The sequence below is a fragment of the Loxodonta africana genome, chromosome 14, assembly GCF_030014295.1.
Source record: "Loxodonta africana isolate mLoxAfr1 chromosome 14, mLoxAfr1.hap2, whole genome shotgun sequence".
In the NCBI taxonomy this organism is placed as follows: Eukaryota; Metazoa; Chordata; class Mammalia; order Proboscidea; family Elephantidae; genus Loxodonta; species Loxodonta africana.
Window position 1 is genome coordinate 63,075,217 of NC_087355.1, and position 21,143 is coordinate 63,096,359.

At 36.8% G+C, this 21,143-nt stretch overlaps 1 protein-coding gene across 3 annotated transcripts in view; it reads right to left on the bottom strand.

Annotated features, from left to right (window-relative positions):
- CSMD3 (CUB and Sushi multiple domains 3) overlaps nucleotides 1-21,143 on the bottom strand; it is a 1,388,861-nt gene that overhangs the window by 735,920 nt on the left and 631,798 nt on the right. The window lies entirely within an intron of this gene.

Genomic DNA, 21,143 nt, shown 5'->3' on the forward strand with positions numbered 1-21,143 from the left:
CTTCATCATATTTTCAGGGAGGGCAAAATTCAATCCAAAATAGTCTGCCCTCTGGCCCCCCCTTAATCCATGTCCTTCCCATGTGCAAGATATTTTCACCTCATCTTAGCATCCCCCAAATCTTAACCCATGGCAATATCAAATTTCAGTTCAAAATCTCATCTTCTAAACCATCTAATTCAGGAATGGTTGAGATTCAGGGTATATTCTATCCTGGGCCAAATTTACTCTCCATCTGTGGACCTGAGAAACCTCGAATACAAGCCATCTTTTCCAAAATAAAATAATGGAACAGGTACATACGTTCTCAATTCAAAAGGAAGAATTGAAGAAAACAGGGGCCCTGGGTCCCAAGTAAGTCTAAAACCCAGCAGGACAATTTTCATTAAATTTTAAGGCTTAAAAATAATCCTCTGTTCTCTGTGCCTACCTGACCCCTCAGCACAAACAATACAGTAAAAAAGAAGTTAAGGGCTAGTTTCTGGAGACTCCTAAATGCCAAGTTAGAGAATTTTTACTTGAATGGTAAACTAATCAATGTACCTGCAGAATGTTACGGAAAATTGAAAGTGATGTTTGTTAAGAGTATTTGAGTACTGGTATGTAAAACATATGTCAGAAGAGAGAAACTGGACTTGAAGACTTAAAAAATGATTGCAGTAACCAAATAGAATCAGAATCTTTCAAAAATTTCAGTCCAGGCTAGCATTTTCCTGGAGCTGTGTTACAAACTACGTATCTACTCTTGCTGATAAACAAAGAACAGGAGACTGTTAGAGATTCTGAGTTTTGTAGTTGACTTGTATTTATACAACAAATCATCTTTTATCTACCACTGAATACCTTCTATACAAAAGCATATTAATAGTCAAAGATCACTTTGGCTTATATATGCCATTATTTCATATAAAAAAAAAAAAAATAGAGTTACTGAATTTCCAAGGAATAGCTAGTGATTTCAAACTGCTGACCTTTTGGATAGCAGCCAAGCTCTTAACCACTGTACCGCCAGAGTGCATATACATATGTATACCTGAATCCTATTGTTTTCTTTACTTCATATAATAATAAAATTAACAATATAAATAAAAGTTTTTAAATATCCATCTATTTTTAGCATTTTTGATGTTTCTCACCCTTCCAGGCTTCAGATAGCCTGACAGTGTTCTTACAAGTGTATGCCACATGTTTAATAGTCAACCCTGGTCATATTTCTGTCCATGTATATTTGTATATGTGTTTTTAAGATCAGAGATTCTCATGCAAGTCTCTGTATTGCCACGTGTATTGATTCTTTATGTCTCTAGTATATATTTTATAGTATCTTTGTAAGTTCATGGACAAAATTTGATACCTTTTTTTCTAATTTGTTTAAAATCATTTTTTAATCAAATTTGCCTTGTCTGACAATGCTCACTATTTTCTTCCACATTTATTATAATTTTTCAAACAAGCTAATCACACTCCTCCCAGAGTTCGACTTTATCAGACAGTTTTTCCTTACTGAGGGGGGAAAAAAAGCATTCATAATATCCAAACCTTTCATTTCTTACTGGGGAATGAAATAGTTTGAAGGACAAGTTAAAAAGCAAAGCAAAACGAAACAAAAAAAAAAACAAAAAAAAAAAAACAGATGTGGCCTTTGGTGTTCATAGCTCAGAACAAAATGGCACTGTCTGTCAAATGATAAGTATTTCCATAGTCATGAAAGTCAAGAAAAGTGGAGTGCTTTTGTGGATACCTCACAAGAGTTTTTCCAACAACATAGTCTTTATGTTCCCTTAATTTTCTTTTTAAAATACTCTGAGCAGATACAGAAAATACCAAATGCCATCCTTGCATAATTTGGAAAGAATTTTAATGCAGAAATGGACAAAATAAATGTAACCAGTGGCAAATAAGATGCTTTCAGAAGGCATTCCTCAAGGTCCTATAGAAAACCACGTTACCTTTGGAAAAGCAGATTTAGAAAAGCAGCAGCAAGTTCCTCATTTACTCTGCTTTATGTTTTTACATCTAAAAACTTTGTTGCTTTTTGGGAGGAATATTCAGAGAAGAGAAATGTGTTGATGATCATGAAAATTAATCGTATCAGAACTCCCAAAGTATTTATTTTCAGCATAGATATATAATTGTAGATCCTGCTAAGCTTGAAAACTTACCCTTAAAAGTTGAAATAGGAATTTATCCAGCTCAACAAATCACCATGAACTTCTTATTAAGGTTAAATAGGTCCCGTTAAACCCATTTTCACAGAGTCAATTCTGACTCATCACGACCTTATTGGGCAGAGCAGAACAGCCCTACAGGGTTTTTAAGGAAGCAGACTGCTACATCTTTCTCCCATGGAGTGGCTGGTGGGTTCAGACCACCAACCTTTTGGTTAGTAGGTGAGTGCTTAACCACTGTACTACCAAGCCTCCTTTAAATAGGTTCAGAGCCTCATTATTAAAGATGAGAAATGTGAAATAATACAGGACTACGCTACCAGGGTTTCCACTTTTTTTTTTTTTTTTGTCTCTTTTTTCCTTGTCCCACAACTAGTAAAATAAATAGCATTTAGCAAAAGAAAAAAAAAAAAAAAAACTCATAAATATTGACCTAAGCAATATAACAGAAAAGTGAGATTTCCATAAATACTTATTTAAAAAAAAAATTAAAATGATAAACCAGTAAAGCAAGTGCTATATATGTTGTATTATCAGTAAACAACAATAGACGGCAAGGAAAGGAGGTACCAAAGTATTGCATACTTTGAAAGTTGGCACTTCTGATGAACTTTAATAATAACTCAAGTTTCCTAAAGGCATATTTGATTATTTAATTTTCTTCTCAACATTATTTTCATGCTGCAAACCTACATTTGTCTTGTCTTGTTTCCTTGTTATAAATAAGTTAAAGGTGGCTGAAAGGACAGAAGGAGTGAAAATGAAGTGCAGCTCGTTAGCTGTGACCCCATTTCATTTCTGCCCAAGAAGCACTTATCTCAAAAGTAAATCAGCACCATTCCAGCTGGCAGTACATGATAAGTATGAAAATAAGTCAATCTTTGACATTTAGCATTCAAATTTATATTGCTCTCAGTATCTGGATGTGTCCAGTCTAGAAGGAAGTGGTGAGCTGCCGCTGCTGCTCCGGCTTAACGGCCTGAATGCATCCAACTTTCACTTTGCCGCTCTGTAGAATAGGAACATGATATGTGTAACTAAATGTTTTGACCAGCATGCGAGGGAGTGTACTGCTCCTTAGGAATAAGGGAGAGACTTCTCAAGGAACCACAGTATTGTTTCAAGTTGTTTTCTGAATCCTCAAAGCAATTAAATTGACCAATTGATCTCCGAGAGGGATGTATTAACTGGATTATCCTACAGAGACTTGGATTTAATTGATCTGGGGTAGGACCTGGGCATGGGTGTTTATTGTCAAAGCTTTTCAGGTGATTCTAATGTGCAGCCAGGGATGAGGACCACTGGGCTAAGTGAAATCCTGAGGGTATGATCCTGTTTCTCAGAGGCTGACCGCTTGGTGACCTCTTTTAGCTTCCTATCAATTTCATCTTCGGCTCAGCCCTGCTTCATCACAGAACTGCTGGATTTCTTCCTCTCCTCAGATAATCTCACCTAGTTTATAGAAAAATTGGGGGTCCAACATTTGAGAATAATGCCTTCTGTTTTTTCTACCTGTAAAATTATTTGTACCTGCACCAATTCCTTTCCCACTCTCTCTCATCTTTAAAGACAGGGTATGTCAGCTACTATCCAAGGCAATGTCAATCTCTCTATTCTGAATCTAAGATCCTTCAGCCCCAGGATTTTGATCTTCCAGTTGGTCCAGTTCTCACCTGTACCTTCAACCTCCCATATCACACTGATCTCACTTCTAATTATTTAAGTTTCTCAAATGTTAAAAACAACCTTTCCTCAATCTATGCCCTTCTCTGTCTACTAACCTAACTCTTGACTTTGTTTTATAACCAAGATTTTGGTTTTTACTTTAAACTTCAGTTTCCTCACTTCATTAGTCCTCAACTATAGCCATGTGGCTTCTGCATCACTAATTCCAATGAAAATGATTTTACCAAGATCAGGGGTGACCTGTTGCTCATTGAATTCAATGAGGACTTAGCCTTATTTTTCCTGATCTCCTTGCAGTATTTAATTATGTTGACCACATCTCATTTGATAAAGTTTTTACTCCCTGTGGTGTTATCACAACATTCCTGTTTTATATCTCTGTTTCGAGTTGTTCCTTTTTAGTCTGTTTAACAAACTCAACCTACTTCCCCTATCTCTTACATATCAGTGTCTCCCTCAGGCTACTTCTCTTCTAACCTGATTTCTGCATTTCTATTATCACTGACTTAATCAAAAATCATATCATTTTTTTACCCTGATTATTATAAAAATCTCTAGGCTAGATACCATGATTTTAGCAGCTCTTTCCATTCATGCTCCTTTTTCTAATACATACTGTGACATAATATTTATGTCTTTGTTTGCATGGCTCACTCTAGCTAGCATGCCATTCACATCCACCACTGTTCACCTTATTAGCCTGGTCTACTGAATTTTCAAGGTTCAGTTCAGGCACTTCCTACTTGGGAAATCTTCCCATCAATCTCTATTCATCATTGGGCATACACATTTTCTATAGCTCAACATGGTATTTATGATAGTATATTGTACATTGTTTATTAACTTTGGAATCTCCTCTCTGGCCACCATCATTCGGAGTGAATTCATTGTAGGTAGAGATTTTGTCTTAGTTAGCTTTTTTACCTTTTTGTCCTCAGTGTCTAGCAAAGTGTCTGACTGGCATATGATTTTCATTCAACAAATGCTTGTTGAGTGAGTTAAATTAATATACTACCCTCTTTTAAGAAAAAAAAAAAAAAGCAGAAACAACAAAAAACCTCTTCTTTATGCATACAAATTCTTCAATGAATTTTCAGTTATTTACACAGTTTTCTCATCTTGAGTGCCCTTCTGTCACTCAATCTCTCTTTCTGTTTCTCCTTAAATCCCTACTTATCCTTCAAGAATAGGTCATATATCACCTTTTCTTTAAAATTTTCTGGACTCTTCTGGAAGAAGTGATTACTTCATCCTTTTAGAACTCAAAGTACTGTACTGTATTCCTTTATCTTCAAAATTCCTTACTGTGATATATGGTAATGCTTATATTTCTGTTGATTTTTTCACCACTGGAGTTGACATGATTTCTTTGAGGAATAGATTTTTTCTCGTTCTCTTTTCTTTCCATATCTAATAGAGAATGTTGTTTTTGGGTGCAGTGGAGTGGTTCAGACACATAGTCATCTCATGTGACAGAGTAGAACTGTCCCATAGAGTTTTCTAGGCTGTAATCTTTATGGAAGCAGATCACCAGGTCTTTCTCCTGTGGAGCAGCTGGGTGGGTTCCAACCACCAACATTTTGGTTAGCAGCTGAGCACTTAAGCCCTAGTGATGCAAACAGCTAAGCACTCGACTGCTAACCAAAAGGTTGGTGGTTTGAACCCACCTAGCTGCTCCATATGAAAAAGAGCTAGTGATCTCTTCCATAAAGATTACAGACAAGAACATGAACAGAACTTTCACCAAAGAGGATATCCAAGCAGCCAACAAATACATGAAAAGATGCTCACAATCATTAAGACGCGTAAATCAAAACTACAATGAGACACCATCTTACCCCGGTTAAAACAGCACTCATAAAAAATAAAAGATAACAACAAATGCTAGTGAGGATGTGTAGAGGTTGGAACTCTTTATCCATTGCTGGTGGAACTGTAAGGTGGTACAACTATAATGGAAAATGGTGTGGCACTTCCTCAAAAGACTAGAAATAGAACTTCCCTATGACCCAGCAATCCCACTAATTGGTATATATCCTACAGACCTAAAAGTAGTGACACACAAAGACATATGCACACTTATGTTCATTCCAGATTTGTTCACAATAACAAAAAAAATGAAAACAACAGAAGTGTCTGTCAATGGATGAATGGATAAGCAAAATGTGATATATATGTGTGTATATATACATATATATATACATACATACATGCATACATGATGGAATACTATGCAACCATAAAGAGCAATGATGAGTCTGCAAAACATGGTAACATGGATAGAACTGGAGGGCATAATGCTAAGTGAAATAAGTCAAGCACATAAGGACAAATATTGTATGATCCCTCTTTCACAAAAAGACAAGAATAGATATATACAAAGACCAGTGTTCACTGATGGTTACCAAGGGAGGAAGGGGGGAGGGAGAAGCACACTTTAGATCATAGAAACTTGTTATTTTTGATGACGGGAAAAAAGGCACGAAATGTGGATGTACTGAGGACAGCATGACCAAAGTAAATGAAGTTGCTGAGAAGCGCTCAAGAGAAAAGGATGCCAATACTAAAGAATTTGACATATACAAGATGGCAACAACTCCAACAAATACCAAAAAACGAGTGTAAGACCACATATGCATGAGTGGAGGCATATAGATATATGGGTAAGTACAGGTGTATACATATGAGAGAACGGATGGAAGTATGTGTAAATACAGATATATATGTGTGTATATGTACAGACATATATATTCATTGAAGACAAAACTTCAGATACTCCTCAGACATAACCAAAACCTTCTGAGATTGGTATTCTATTTTTGAAAGCTTAGGACCATAATCTCATGAGACAACTCAGTCAAGTGTCATAACAGAGTGCACTAAGCTCATGTTCTGCATCCTAGTGAAGTGAGTAGCATCTGGTGTCTTAAAAGCTTGCAAGCCAACATCTAAGATACAACAATTGGTCTCTACTCATCAGGCCCAAAGGAATAAGAAGGTAACTAAAATCTCAGAGAAAAAGTCTACAAGGCTGATAGCTTACATGAGCCATGACCTCATCTACCCTGAGACAAGAGGAGCTATATGGTGCCTGGCTACCACGACTGACCATTCTGATCAGGGTCACAATAGATGGTCCCAGATAGACTAGAACAAAACTCAAATTCTTGTTTTTCAAATTCTTAAAAAAAAAAGGGGCAGACTAACCGGCCCAGTTGAGACCAGAGGACTCCCTGAGACTATCACCCCGAGACACATTTTAAACCTTCAGCTTAAACTATCCCCTGAGCTCACCTTTTAATGAAACAGCAGAGTTGGCACACAAAATAAAGGATATTACCCTTAAGAAGAGTGCACTAATAAAAAACCATCTGTATAAGTCTAAAAGATCAACATTTACTCTAAAGCAAAGATGAGAAGATAAGGGGGCAGGGAACCTGGAGTACTTACTGGAAATGGAACAACCAAAATGCAATTAAAGAAAATGTTGATACAATGTGAAAACACGACACTGAACAATTTGTGTGTCAACTGTCAAACGGGAACCTAACTTGTTGTGTAAAGTTTCACCAAAAATGCAATAAAATATTATTTTAAAAACAAATCAAAGTAAAATATTACACCCAAGAAAACCCTATGCGGAAGTTCACATAGGGTTGCTATGAGTTGGAATTGACTTGACAGCACCTAATGATAGAGAACAAGAACACAAAGAAGTTGTTGAATAAGTAAACGGATAATTGTCACAATAAAGGAACATATAACAAAACTAAACTCAGATAAAGTGACTGTGATATTTTCATGGTCAATACAAATTATTTCCCAAAAGTTAATGTTATCATTTCAGTCTTCACTCCTTTCTTTATTTTGAACTGCCTTTATTAAGTATTGTCTGTGGCACCATTCCTCTATTGCTTTACGGATCTTCTCTTCTTGGTTTATTTTGACTGTACTATGTTTTCAAAGAGATTGTAAATTCCTTAAGGGCATGATTTGTTGGCTTCTCTTTTGTGTTTCTCACATTGTGTCTAGCATGGTGGTAAACAAAGCATTCATTAATTCAAGTATCTGTGTGTGTGACTGCCACGTGTCAGGCTTTGCTAGTAGCTGGAGATGCTTATATTATATACCTATACTCAGAAAAATTACTGCAAGACTATGTAAGATATATAAAGTAGTTTATATGTTAGTACAGGAACATGTCTCAAAATTGTGATAAATTCTATATGCTTCATTTCAAGGGTATACACCACTATAAACATTTCAAATACATTCAATTTAAATATCAGAATTATCCCCCATTCTTATCAATCATGTCTACTATGAATATTTTGCCTGTGCCTTTCTTTCCTGCTTGGTGGTTATATCTCTTCCTGTATTATATTTATTTCTACTTCACTCTATATTTTTTGCTTTGCATATTACAATTCTACATTTTTTGGGTGTATGCAAAGCAGCAGACATTCACGAAGTCACATTGCAATTACTTTTACGTATAAACCTTTCTTTCCAGGACTAACTCTGGTGCTATTTTAAAACAAAAGTGAGTTTCACTATGGAGAAGCTAAGTGAGGGTGTCTTCACTTCAGCATTTTCAGTTTTCCTCCTTCTTCATGCAGTCAGAATTAGAAGAAAGTGTAACAAATCATTATAGATCTCCAGGTGCTTCTTAATAATAGCAGTCCTGTTAGCAAACAGAAGACATAGCTTTCTACGCCACAGCAGAATTTTGAGGGATCTCACAGATCTAGTACGAACACAAAAAAATTCTAATTGTTCAGGTAATTTTGAATTTTAAATGATGTAATTCCTACTAATAAGATATATAAATGAATCACTGTTAATCTCCATCAAATAACATGTAAATAACATCTTATCATTAAAAGCTTTATTATATTTTAGAGATCAGTAAAATTTATTTGCTCATCAAAACCATATAACAAAATCTCAAAGTATTGCTTTTAGAAAAAAATAATGACCACTAAGAAATATGCAAGTGTGATAAGTGTCCATATCTGGGCCATCTGTCTGTCTTCTTCACCATATGTCATGCTATTAATTGCTAATATCATCTTATTATGCATCATCTCATCTGTAACATTATTCCATGAATTTAATAAAGGCATCAACAACTACTGCAGAAAAACACCTGCTGTATTTTTTTCTGGTTGACAAATTTCAACAGGTTTTGGTTTGCTCGTGGGCAAAATTTTCTAATTGCTTTTGCAGAACAGGAAGCCTTGTACCAAGGGCAACTTTCTCTAATTACAATAAACACATTACTATGTTAAACTGTTTACTTATTTAATCTTCCAACAATACTTGTTCAAAATAATACTTATTCTAACCACCTATCACACATTCAAAAATATGAGCACAATGGTCACTGGCCTGAACATTGTGAGGGCAAATAAAATATGAGGGAGATTTTTGTAACACATGTGAAAGAACTTTGAAAGCTGTTAAGACCCCAAAAGCCTTTAGTAAATACTAGGTAATGAGGGCCATAGCTCTCAGGTTTGGCCAGCAATCATTGATCATATAACCTGTATGCCTTTTTTTTTTTTTTTTTTTACTTTGTATATGAAGAAAGCGAAACCTTGATGACATAGTGGTTAAAGAACTATGGCTATTAAACAAAAGTTTGGCAGTTGAAATCCACCAAGTGCTCCTTGAAAATTCTATGGGGCAGTTCTACTCTGTCCTATAGGGTCACTATGAGTCGGAATCGACTTGACAGCCAATGGGTTTGCTCTGGGTTTTTTTTTTTTTTTTTTTTAATGAAGAAAGGAATTGACCTGCATTATGATCCTTTTAAGAAGCCTTGGTGGTACAGTTGTTAACTGCTCTGCTGCTAGCTGAAAGGTAAGTTGTTTGAATACACCAGCCACTCCACAGGAGTAAGAAATGGCAGTCTGCTTCTGTAAAGATTGTTGTTGTTAGTTGTTATCGAGTCATTTCTGACTCAGAGTGTCCCTACATAAAACAGAATGAAACACTGCCGGGTCCTGTACCATCCTCACAATCATTTCTATGTTTGAGAAAAACATTATTAAAGCCACTGTGTCAATCCATATCTTTGAGGATCTTCCTCTTTTTCACTCACCCTCTACTTTACCAAGCATGATGAACTTCTCCAGGGACTAGTCTGTCCTCATAACATGTCCAAAGTACATGAGACCCAAAAGCCGTTAGTAAATACTAGGGAATGCATCTCACTATCCTGTCTTCCAAGGAGCATTCTGGCTGTATCTCTTCCAAGGCAGACTTGTTTCTTCTTCTGGTAGTCGATGGTATGTTGAATATTTGATGCCAACACCATAATTAAAATACATCAATTCTTCTTTGATCTTCCATGCTCATTGTCCAGCTTTCACATGGAAATATGGTGATTAAAAATACCCTGGCTTAGGTAGGTGCACCTTAATTCTCAAGGAGACAACTTTGTTTTTCAACATCTTAAAGAGGTCTTTGGCAGTATATTTGCCCAGTGTAATACGTTGTTTGATTTCTTGGCTGCTCCTTTCATGGACATTGACTGTGGATCCAAGTAAAATGAAATCCTTGACAACTTCACTGTTTTCTCTGTTTATCATGATGTTGCTTATTGGTCCAACTGTGAGGATTTTTGTTTTCTTTATGTTGCGTTGTAATTCATACTGAAGGTTGTATAGTCTTTGCTCTTTGTCAATAAGTGTTTCAAGTCCTCTTCACTTTCAGTAAGCAAGGTTATGTCATTTGAATAATGCAGGTTGTTAATGAATTTTCCTTCAACCCTGACACTGTATTCTTCTTCCTATAGTCCAGCTTCTCAGATTATCTGCTCAGCATATAGACTGAATAAGTATGGTGAAAGGATACAACCATGATGCACACCTTTCCATTATTCCCTTGTTCTGTTCAAATGACTGCCTCTTGGTCTATGTATAGGTTCCTTATGACTACAATTAAGTGTTCTGGAATTTCTGTTCTTGTCAATGTTATCCATAATTCACACATTAGAATGCCTTTGCATAGTCAATAAAGCACAGGTAAACATCCTTTTGGTATTCTCTGATTTCAGCCATGATCCATCTGACAACAGCAATTATATCCTTTGTTGCATGTCCTCTTCTGAATCTGGCTTGAATTTCTGGAAGTTCCTTGTCAATGTACTGCTGCAATAGTTCTTGAATCATATTCTGCAAAATTTTACTTAGGTGTGATATTAATGATACTGTTTGATAATTTCTGCATTTTTTTTTGTTGTTGTTGTTGGGTCACCTTTCTTTAGAATGTGCACAAATATGGATACCTTCCAGTCCGTTGGCCAGGAAGCTCTCCTCCAAATTTCTTTACATAGAGGAGTGAACTCCTCCAGCACTGCATCTGTTTGTCTCAACTGGTATCCCATTAATTTCTATAGCCTTGTTTGTCAACAATGCCTTCAATGCAGCTTGGACTTTTTCCTTCAATGCCATAGGTTCTCAATGGGATTAGTTACAGCAGTAAAGATTACAGCCTCAGAAACCTTATGGGACAGTTCTGCTCTGTCTTACAGGGTCCCTATGAGTTGGAATTGACTCAGTGGCAAAGGGTTTATGATCCTTTTATTAAATAAAAGTCAACGGATGAATAGACAGCATCAATAACTTCTTGGCAACAGTGAAGACCGATGCATTCAAAAGTGAAGCGCTTTAGAAGTTTTGATTATTGTGTTCTTCTTGAGGTGGTTTTGGTTGAGGAAGCAAGGCTACTGTTCATGAAAAAATTAGGAAATATTGACAGAAAGAATGAAATTAAACGCTAAATTTTGCAGTGAAGATTATCAATGTGAAGTTGTTTTAAAAGAAGAAAAGATAAAGGACAATTACAGTAGTCAGGAAAGAACTATTGGAGGAGGTGAAAGTGAGCGTGACCTTGAAATGCATGCACAATATAACTATTAGTTATAGTCATTCAAGGATAGTTCAGACACGTATGAAAACTGAGGTGGTGATTCTGGTAAGAATTAAGATCATCGGACATATTCTTCTTCAGAGTTAAAGATGCAAAGCAGGACAGAAACAAATAATGGATGATTTTGGAAACCAGAGGAATTAACAGCCATCACCACCACCACCACGGGACACCCTGAGTAGCCAAATGGTTAACATGCTCAGCACCTACATGAAAGACTGGAAATTCAAGTCCACACAGAGGTGCCTCAGAAGGAAGTCCTGGAGATCTGCTTGAGGAAAATCAGCAGTTGAAAGCCTTGTGGAGAAGACCTTCAGGTGGCTAACAGGCACGTGAGGGAATGTGCTAGGTCGGTAGCCACCGGAGAAACGCAAATCAAAACTACAGTGAGATGCCTTCTCACCCTGACATTACTGGCACTAATTAAAAAAAAAAAAAAAACAACTAATAAATGTTGGAGTGGCTAGGAGGAGACTGGAATTCTTATGCACTGCTGTGGGAATGCAAAATGGTACAACCATTTGGAAAACAATATGACTTTTCCTTAAAAACTGCTAACCTTTTTGGTTAGCAGCCACCTGCTTTAACCACTACGCCACAAGGGCTCTTAAAAAAGCTAGAAATCGAAATACTATACAATCCAGCAATCCCACTCCTAGGAACATATCCTAGAGAAATAAAAGCTATCCCACGAGTAGACATACGCACACCCATGTTCATTGCCCCATCATTCACAATAGCAAAAAGATGGAAACAACCTAACCACCCATCAACAGATGAATAGAAAAACCATGGTACATACACACAATGGAATACCACACAACAATAAGGGATAATGGTGAATCTGCAAAACACCTAACAACATGGATGAATCTGGAGGGCACTTCTGCTGAGTGAAATCAGTCAGTCACAAAAGGACAAATACTGTACGAAGCCACTATTATAAAAACTTATGAAAAGGTTTACACACAAAAAGAAACAATCCTTGATGGTTACGAGGGAGGGTTTTGGTGGGGAGAGAAAAACACTAAATAGTCAATATGTAAGTGGTAACTTTGGTGAAGGGTAAGACAGAACACAGTACTGGGGAAGTCAGCACAACTTGAGCAAGGCAAAGTCATAGAAGATTCATAGACACACCCAAACTCCCTGAGGGACCAAGCTACTTGGATGAAGGCTGGAGACCATGAAACCAGGGAACATTTAGCTCAACTGGCATATATAGTTTATAAAGAAAATTTTCTACATCCTACTTTGGTGAGTAGTATCTGGGGTCTTAAAAGCTTGTGAGCAGCCATCTAAAATACGTCTGCTGATCCCACCCCAGTTGGAGCAAGGGAGAATGAAGAATACCAAAGACGCAAGGGAAAGATTAGTCCAAAGGATTAATGGACCACAACTACCACAGCCTATGCAAGACAGAGCCCAGCACAACTATATGGGGCCCGGCTACCACCACCTGCTCTGACAGGGGTCACAATAAAGGGTCCTGGACAGAACTGGAGAAAAATGTGGAACAAAATTCTAACTCACAAAAAAAAGGATCAGGCTTACTGGTCTAACAGGAACTGGAGAAACCCTGAAAGTGTGGCCCTGGACACCTTTTTAATTTAGTACTGAAGTCATTTCTGAGGTTCACCTTTCAGCCAAAGATTAGACAGCCTAAAAAGCAAACAATAACACGTGTAGCTCAACCATGTATACTAGACTAAATGGGCACACCAGCCCAGGGGCAAGGGTGAGAAGGCAGGTGGGCACAGGAAAGCTGGGTGGATGGAAATGGGGAACCCCAAGCCAAGAAGAAGAGAGTGGTGTTACATCCCAGGGTTAGCAACCAATGGCACAAAACAATATGAGTATTAATCTGCTGCAAAAGACCTCTTTAAAGTGTTACAAAGTGAAGATGTCACTTTAAGGACTAAAGTGTGCCTGACCCAAGCCTGGTGTTTTCAATCACCTCATATGCATGCAAAAGCTAGACAATGAATAAGGAAAACTGAAGAAGAAGCAATGCCTTTGGATTACGGCGCTAGCAAAGAACACTAAGTATGCCACGGACTACCAGAAGAATGAACAACCTGTCTTGGGAGAAATATAGCCAGAATGCTCCTTAGAAGCAAGGATGGCGAGACTACATCTCATATACTTTGGACATGTTATCAGAAGAGACCAGTCTCTGAAGAAGGAAATCATGCCTGATAAAGTAGAGGGTCCAAGAAAAAGAGAAAGGCTCTCAATGAGATGGATTAACACAGTGGCTGCAACAATGGGCTCAAGCATAACAACAATTTTGAGGATGGCAGAGGACCAGGTAGTGTTTTGTTCCATTCACAGGGTCACTAGGAGTCAGAACTGACCCGATGGCACCTAAAAACAACATTAACTTTCTAACGAGAAACTAATTTGCTCTGTATACTTTCACCTAAGGCAAATTTTAAAAAAGAAGACTGAAAGAAAGAATACCCTGTGAAGGATAGTTCTACTCTACATACTTGGAGATGACAAGAGTCAGAGTCAACCAGAATGCAATTTTTATTTATTTATTTTTTAATCACAACCACTAACAGCAGCACCACCACCACTGCTTCCATCCGTTAAGGCTTGTGTTTCGAGTTCTATGCTAAAAGTTTTTATACAGATTACCGCACTCTCATACAAATTTTCAACCCCAAGTAGGTACTAATATATAGTAACACCCCTTTTACAGATAAGAAATTTGAGAGTTATAAAGAGGGCAAATTACCGAAGTAGAATTTCAGGGATCTGAACAGGCAGAGCTTGACAACTCATTCCTCACATTATTCCCTAAATATGCCAATTTACATCATGCTTTTTCTGATGACAAATTCTCTGTAGTTTGAACGACTTCTGCATCAAACTTCCTCTGCTGAAATTGAAAACAGTTCTCAGCTTCTGCCCCCATGCTACTTCCTCCATGGTCAAGGTCCAACCACCTTCAAACCTGTTAATAATCTTCTTCACCTGAACTTTGCAGAGTATTGTATCTCTCTTATACACAGAACCAAAACCAAAAGCCAAATCCTTTGCTGCTGAATCAATTCCAATCCATGTCAAACCAGACTGCCATGTATTATCTGTTTTTTGTTTGTGCCTTGTAAGTAAACACAAAATAATTAAAAAAAAAAAAAATTCCATACTATGTTTCTCATACAGTATTTAATCTAGCACACTCACGTGCATTCATGTTTCTTCAATGGTAAATAAAAGAATTATGAGTATATTAATATATGAATAAACAAATAAGTTAATAATTGATGAGTAAAGGAATTAAAGGATGGCTTTATGATTTTTTTACTCCAGTATTTTCATACTTCTTTGCCACGTTTTCTAATCCTCCCTGAATTACCCTTCTCTTACTTCCCTCAATGATTCATTCTCTTTTGGCTTATCAGACAAAAACTTCGGTTATATAGATTGTGCAAATAAATATTGATTGAAAATTGTTTAAAAATTCTTGTGTAATCTATCATTTTTACTCTCTGAAATGTTTCCAAATTAACAAAATTATTAAGTCTCAAATACATTTTTTTTTACACCATGAAGCTTTAAACTAAGCATTCTATATCCATTCAAGTGTATAAGGCTGCTTATCTTCATAAATTTCAGCTTTTAGCCACCTACTTCATTTCCAACAAAGAACCAATTTTTTCCATAACTGTAAACTGATAAAATCTCATATACATATCCCATTGCATGAATAAAAATTACTGTCTCTATTTGTGTAATACTTGTTAATATTAATTTCTGAATGGCTTTTTATTCTTTTAATTCATAATTTCCTGTTTGTGTGAAATTTCAGTCCCTTTAAAAATCACCATTTCTTGATCGTTCAACCATGCAATACATAAATGGCAGTTATATTAATAACTGCACAAAGGTGCAGCACACTGATACTGCTATTTATGCTGCTGTCTGGATAAATGCATATTTATTCTATCCAAGTACCCATGAGACATTAGAACTATTCTTTGTTCAGACTCACAGCAGATAGTCATTTTAAAATTTCAATTATTATTTCATTCATGTTCTCTCCATTTCTGTTTCCAGCACTGCAACCAGCAATTTCTAATACCAAAATGTACTTTATAAACCATACACATGACTTGCATGCAATGAGAAAATAAAGCTATGCATAAATGATTGATATCTGCAAAAAAATGTGAAATTTAGGTGAAATATCAATACGTATACTTTTCTTAATACTTCCCAGATAATGAATGTTGAATCGGCGTATGTGTGTAGGTGTGTGTTTTACCATTAATCTTGGATGCAAGACAAACAATCACACATTACTATTCAACAAATATATCTTGAGATTCATGTCACTACAGAGCTACTTTTGGTGATGTAAGGCTTGTGAGAAATATAACAAAAACAATACAACACACTATTTCTGCCATTGAAGAATTTATAATCATCATACGATTTATTCTTTTTATTAAAGTGAGAGCCTTGAATTAAAAAAAAAAATGTTTTATAGTATTCATCTTACTTTATGTAGATCTTAAATTCCATGATCTGACTAAAATTTTCTTTCTTCTGTGAGATTTTGTTCCAAATAATCTCTTTTTCTTTAATCTATCCTTTATTTTCCCTTTCTCTTTTGACATAAAAAAAAAAATACAGAAGAAAAACTAGATAACTGGGAGCTCCAAAGACTTCACCAAAAGAGTAAAAAGAGTACCTACAGACTGGGAAAAAGTTTTTAGCTACGACATTTCTGATCAGCTCCTGATCTCTAAAATCTAAATGATACTGCAAAAACTCAACTGCCAAAAGACAAATAACCCAATTAAAAAATGGGCAAAAGATATGAATAGACACTTCACTAAAGAAGACATTCAGGTAGCTAACAGATATATGAGGAAATGTTCACGATCATTAGCCATTAGAGAAATGCAGATCAAAACTACAATGTGATTTCACCTCACTCCAACAAGGCTGTCATTAATCCAAAAAAACACAAAATAATAAATGTTGGAGAGGCTGTGGAGAGATTGGAACACTTCTGCACTGCTGGTGGGAGTGTCAAATGGTACAACCACTTTGGAAATCAATTTGGCACTTCCTTAAAAAGCTAGAAATAGAACTACCATACAATCCAGCAATCCCACTCCTTGGAATATATCCTAGAGAAATAAGAGCCTTTACACAAACAGATATATGCACACCCATGTTTATTGCAGCACTGTTTACAATAGGAAAAACATGGAAGCAACCCAGGTGCCCATCGATGGATGAACGCATAAATAAATCATGGTATATTCACACAATGGAATACTACGCATCAATAAAGAACAGTGAGGAATCTGTGAAACATTTCATAACATGGAGGAACCTGGAAGGCATTATGCTGAGTGAAATTAGTCAATTGCAAAAGGACAAATATCATATAAGACCACTATTACAAGAACTTGTGAAATAGTTTAAATGGAGAAGAAAACATTTTTTCATGGTTATGAGAGAGGGAAGGAAGGGAGGGTGGGAGAGGGGGATTCACTAATTAGATAGTAGATAAGAACTACTTTAGGTGAAGGGAAAGACAGCACACAATACAGGGGAGGTCAGCACAATTGGACTAAACCAAAAGCAAAGAAGTTTCCTGAATAAACGGAATGCTTCGAAGGCCAGCATAGCACGGGCAGGCGTTTGGGGTTCATGGTTTCAGGGGACATCTAAGTCAAATGGCATAATAAAATCTATTAGGAAAACATCCTGCATCCCACTTTGAAGAGTGCCATCTGGGGTCTTAAATGCCAGCAAGCAGCCATCTAAGATGGATCAATTGGTCTCAACCCACCTGAATCAAAGGAGAATGAAGAACACCAAGGACACAAGGCGATTACGAGCACGAGAGACAGAAAGGGCCACATGAACCAGAGACTACATCATCCTGAGACCAGAAGAACTAGATGGTGCCCGGCTACAACCAATGACTGCCCTGACAGGAAACACAACAGAGAACCCCTGAGGGAGCAGGAGAGCAGTGGGATGCAGTCCCAAATGCTCATAAGACCAGACTTAATCGTCTGACTGAGACTCGAAGGACCCTGGTAGTCATGGCCCCCAGACCTTCTGTTGCCCCAGGGCAGGAACCATTCCCAAACTCAACTCTTCAGGCATGGATTGGACTGGACAATGGGTTGGAAAAGGATGCTGGTGAGGAGTGAGCTTATTGGATCAGGTGGACACTTGAGACTATGTTGGCATCTCCTGCCTGGAGGGGAGGTGAGAGGGTGGAGGGGGTTAGAAGCTGGCGACATGGACACAAAAAGAGAGAGTGGAGGGAGAGAGCGGGCTGTCTCATTAGGGGGAGAGTAATTGAGCGTGTGTAGCAAGGTGTATATGGGTTTTTGTGTGAGAGACTGACTTGATTTGTAAGCTTTCACTTAAAGCACAATAAAAATTATATAAAAAAAGCATACTTCTGATTTAAGAAAAATTGAAACGGCATACTTGGATCACATAATTTCTGATCCATGGTTTTCACTATATTGGCCCTTGCAGTTATGATCTCATCTTGAATGGAAGAAATCAGCCTTATACAGTTTACTGTACTATATTCATTGCAGGGCATTGTTGAAAGAAATTCCACAGTGCTTGTTACTCAGTATACAACTTATAAGGAACAATGCAGATTATTTCAGATCTCAATGCCAGGGAAAAGTATACTTTTTCTTGTGTCATTGGCCTATTTCACAATTTGATTTATGAAAACTAGTTACATTTCTCTATTTAGTTTGGTAGCTATAATATTTAAGTTGAATATGTAAATCATTCTTGAAAGATGTTTACCAGCTTGTATATAACATTTTGTCTAGGATCATGTGAATTTTACTTCCTTTCTTCATTATTCCCATTTCTTTGTATATTTCTTATCTATTGCACTGTATGTTCTCTTTTACACCTTTGGAAATGGGGAAAGTAACAAATAAATACCTATAAGTGACAGGAAACTTCTATTTAATTTGAGAAAAATCTAGATTCTCTTTTACTTCTTTCTTACTCTGAGTCATAACTGCTGTTTCCTTTTTATCATTTTCTATTCCCAATTTAAGTTTCTGAAATCTGGTTTCTCTCCCCATTCTATGAAAAATGTTTCTTAAAAGATTTTGCCACTTTCCAGCCATTTGAACTTGGAAAAGTGACAGGACCTTTCTAAATCTCGTGTTCCATTTTTCTAAAATGAAGATATTAAAGCATCCATTGGTTACTTGTTTTGATTTTTTTTTTTTTAATTGTTCTATAGAGGAAGGTTTACAGAGCAAACTAGTTTCTCATTAAACAATCATTCAGTTGGATCACCTTTCTTTGGATAGGCATAACCAAGCTGTCCTTTCCTTTTTGTTTTCTATCTCCAGGCCTTTGCACGTGTCATTATAATACTTTGCTTTGTCTTCTCAAATCGCCCTTTGAAATCCTCTGCTCAGCAGTTTTACTTCATCATTTCTTCCTTTCGCTTTAGCTACTCGATTGATCAAGAGCAATTCTCAGAGTCTTTTCTGACATTCATTTTAGTCTTTTCTTTCTTTCCTGTCTTTTTAATGACCTATTGCTTTCTTCATGTATGATGTCCTTGACGTTATTCCACAACTTATCTGGTCTTCGGTCATTAGCGTTCGATGCATCAAATCTATTTTTGAGATAGTCCCTAAATTCAGATGGGATATAACCAAGCTAGTATTTTGGCTCTCTCAAACTTGTTCTAATCTTCTTCAGCTTCATCTTGAACTTGCATATGAGCAACTGATGAACTGTTCCACAGAACAGCCCCTGGCCTTGTTCTTAGTGATGATATTGAGTTTTCTATTGTCTTTTTCCACAGATGTAGTCCGTTTGACTCCTGTGTACTCCATCTGATGAGGTCCATGTGTATAGTAGCCATTTATGTTGCTTAAAAAAGGTATTTATAATGGAGAAGTTGTTGGTCTTGCAAAATTCTTTCATACAATCTCCAGCATTGTTTCTATCACCAAGGCCATATTTTCCAACTACGGATCCTTCTTTGTTTCCGACTTTCACATTTCAATCACCAATAATTATCAATGCACCCTGATTGCATGTTTGATCAATTTCAGACTGCAAAAGTTGGTAGAAATCTTCAATTCTCATCTTTTGTATTAGTGTTCCATGAGTAGATCTGAATAATAGTAGTATTAACTGGTCCTTTTTTTATGTGTATGGATATTACCCTATCACTGACAGTGTTGTACTTTAGGATAGATCTTGAAATGTTCTTTTTGAAGATGAATGCAATGCTTTTCTTCTTCAAGCTGTCATTCCCGGCATAGTAGACCGTATGCTTATCTGATTCAAAATGGCCAATATCAGTCTATTTCAGCTCACTAATGGCTAGAATATCGATGTTTATGCCTTCCCTTTCATTTTTGAGGATTTCCAATTTTCCTAGATTCATACTTCATACATTCCACATTCCAATTATTAATGGATGTTTTCAGCTGTTTCTCCTCATTTTGAGTCATGCCACATCAGCAGTTGAAGGTCCTGAAAGCTTGGCTCCAACCACATCATTAAGGTTAACTCTACTTTGAGGAGGCAGCTCTTCCCCAGTCGTATTTTGAGTGTCTTCTGAACTGAGGGGCTCATCTTTTGACACCCTATCAGACAATGTTCCTCTGCTATTCATAAGGTTTTCACAGGCTAATTCTTTTCAGAAGTACACAGTCGGTTCCTTCTTCCTGGTCTATCTTAGTCTGGAAGCTCAGCTGAAACCTGTCCACCAAGGGTGACCCTGCTAGTATTTGAAATACCGGTGGCAAAGCTTCCATAATCACAGAAACACATAAGCCACCACAGTACGACAAACTTCAGATACTTCAGACGCATGGAGTTAAGAGTAGTAAAGCACGGAGAAATGCAGAGCTGCCGTTATTAAAAATACAATAACAATAGCAAACAAGCAATCATGTACCAGTAGGTCAGGATGCCTATTCACTTTCAAACACAGCTTTGTAAGGTTTAGAAAAAAGGACTTGGTTTCTTTTATAATGAAATATTTTATTCGAAGAAAGGTGGTGAGGGTGTGAGAGAAGGACCAAGGCAGGCCAGGAAAAGCAAAGTAATTTCCAAGGTTAGCATTCACATTTAAAGAAAAGAGGAAGTTGACTAAATAGTATAGACAGGATAGTCAGAAGGGAAAGAAGAGTGAAGCAATGTAGCTGCCATTAGACACTCCTATTTAATGATAATATAGTCATATTAAAAAAAAAAAATTGACCAGATCTTAGTTATTTTTACTGTCTGTCACAAGTCAGTAGCTGTTATTTACATTTAAAACAAAAAAACAGCTTTTTCTTCTATGAGCAAGGA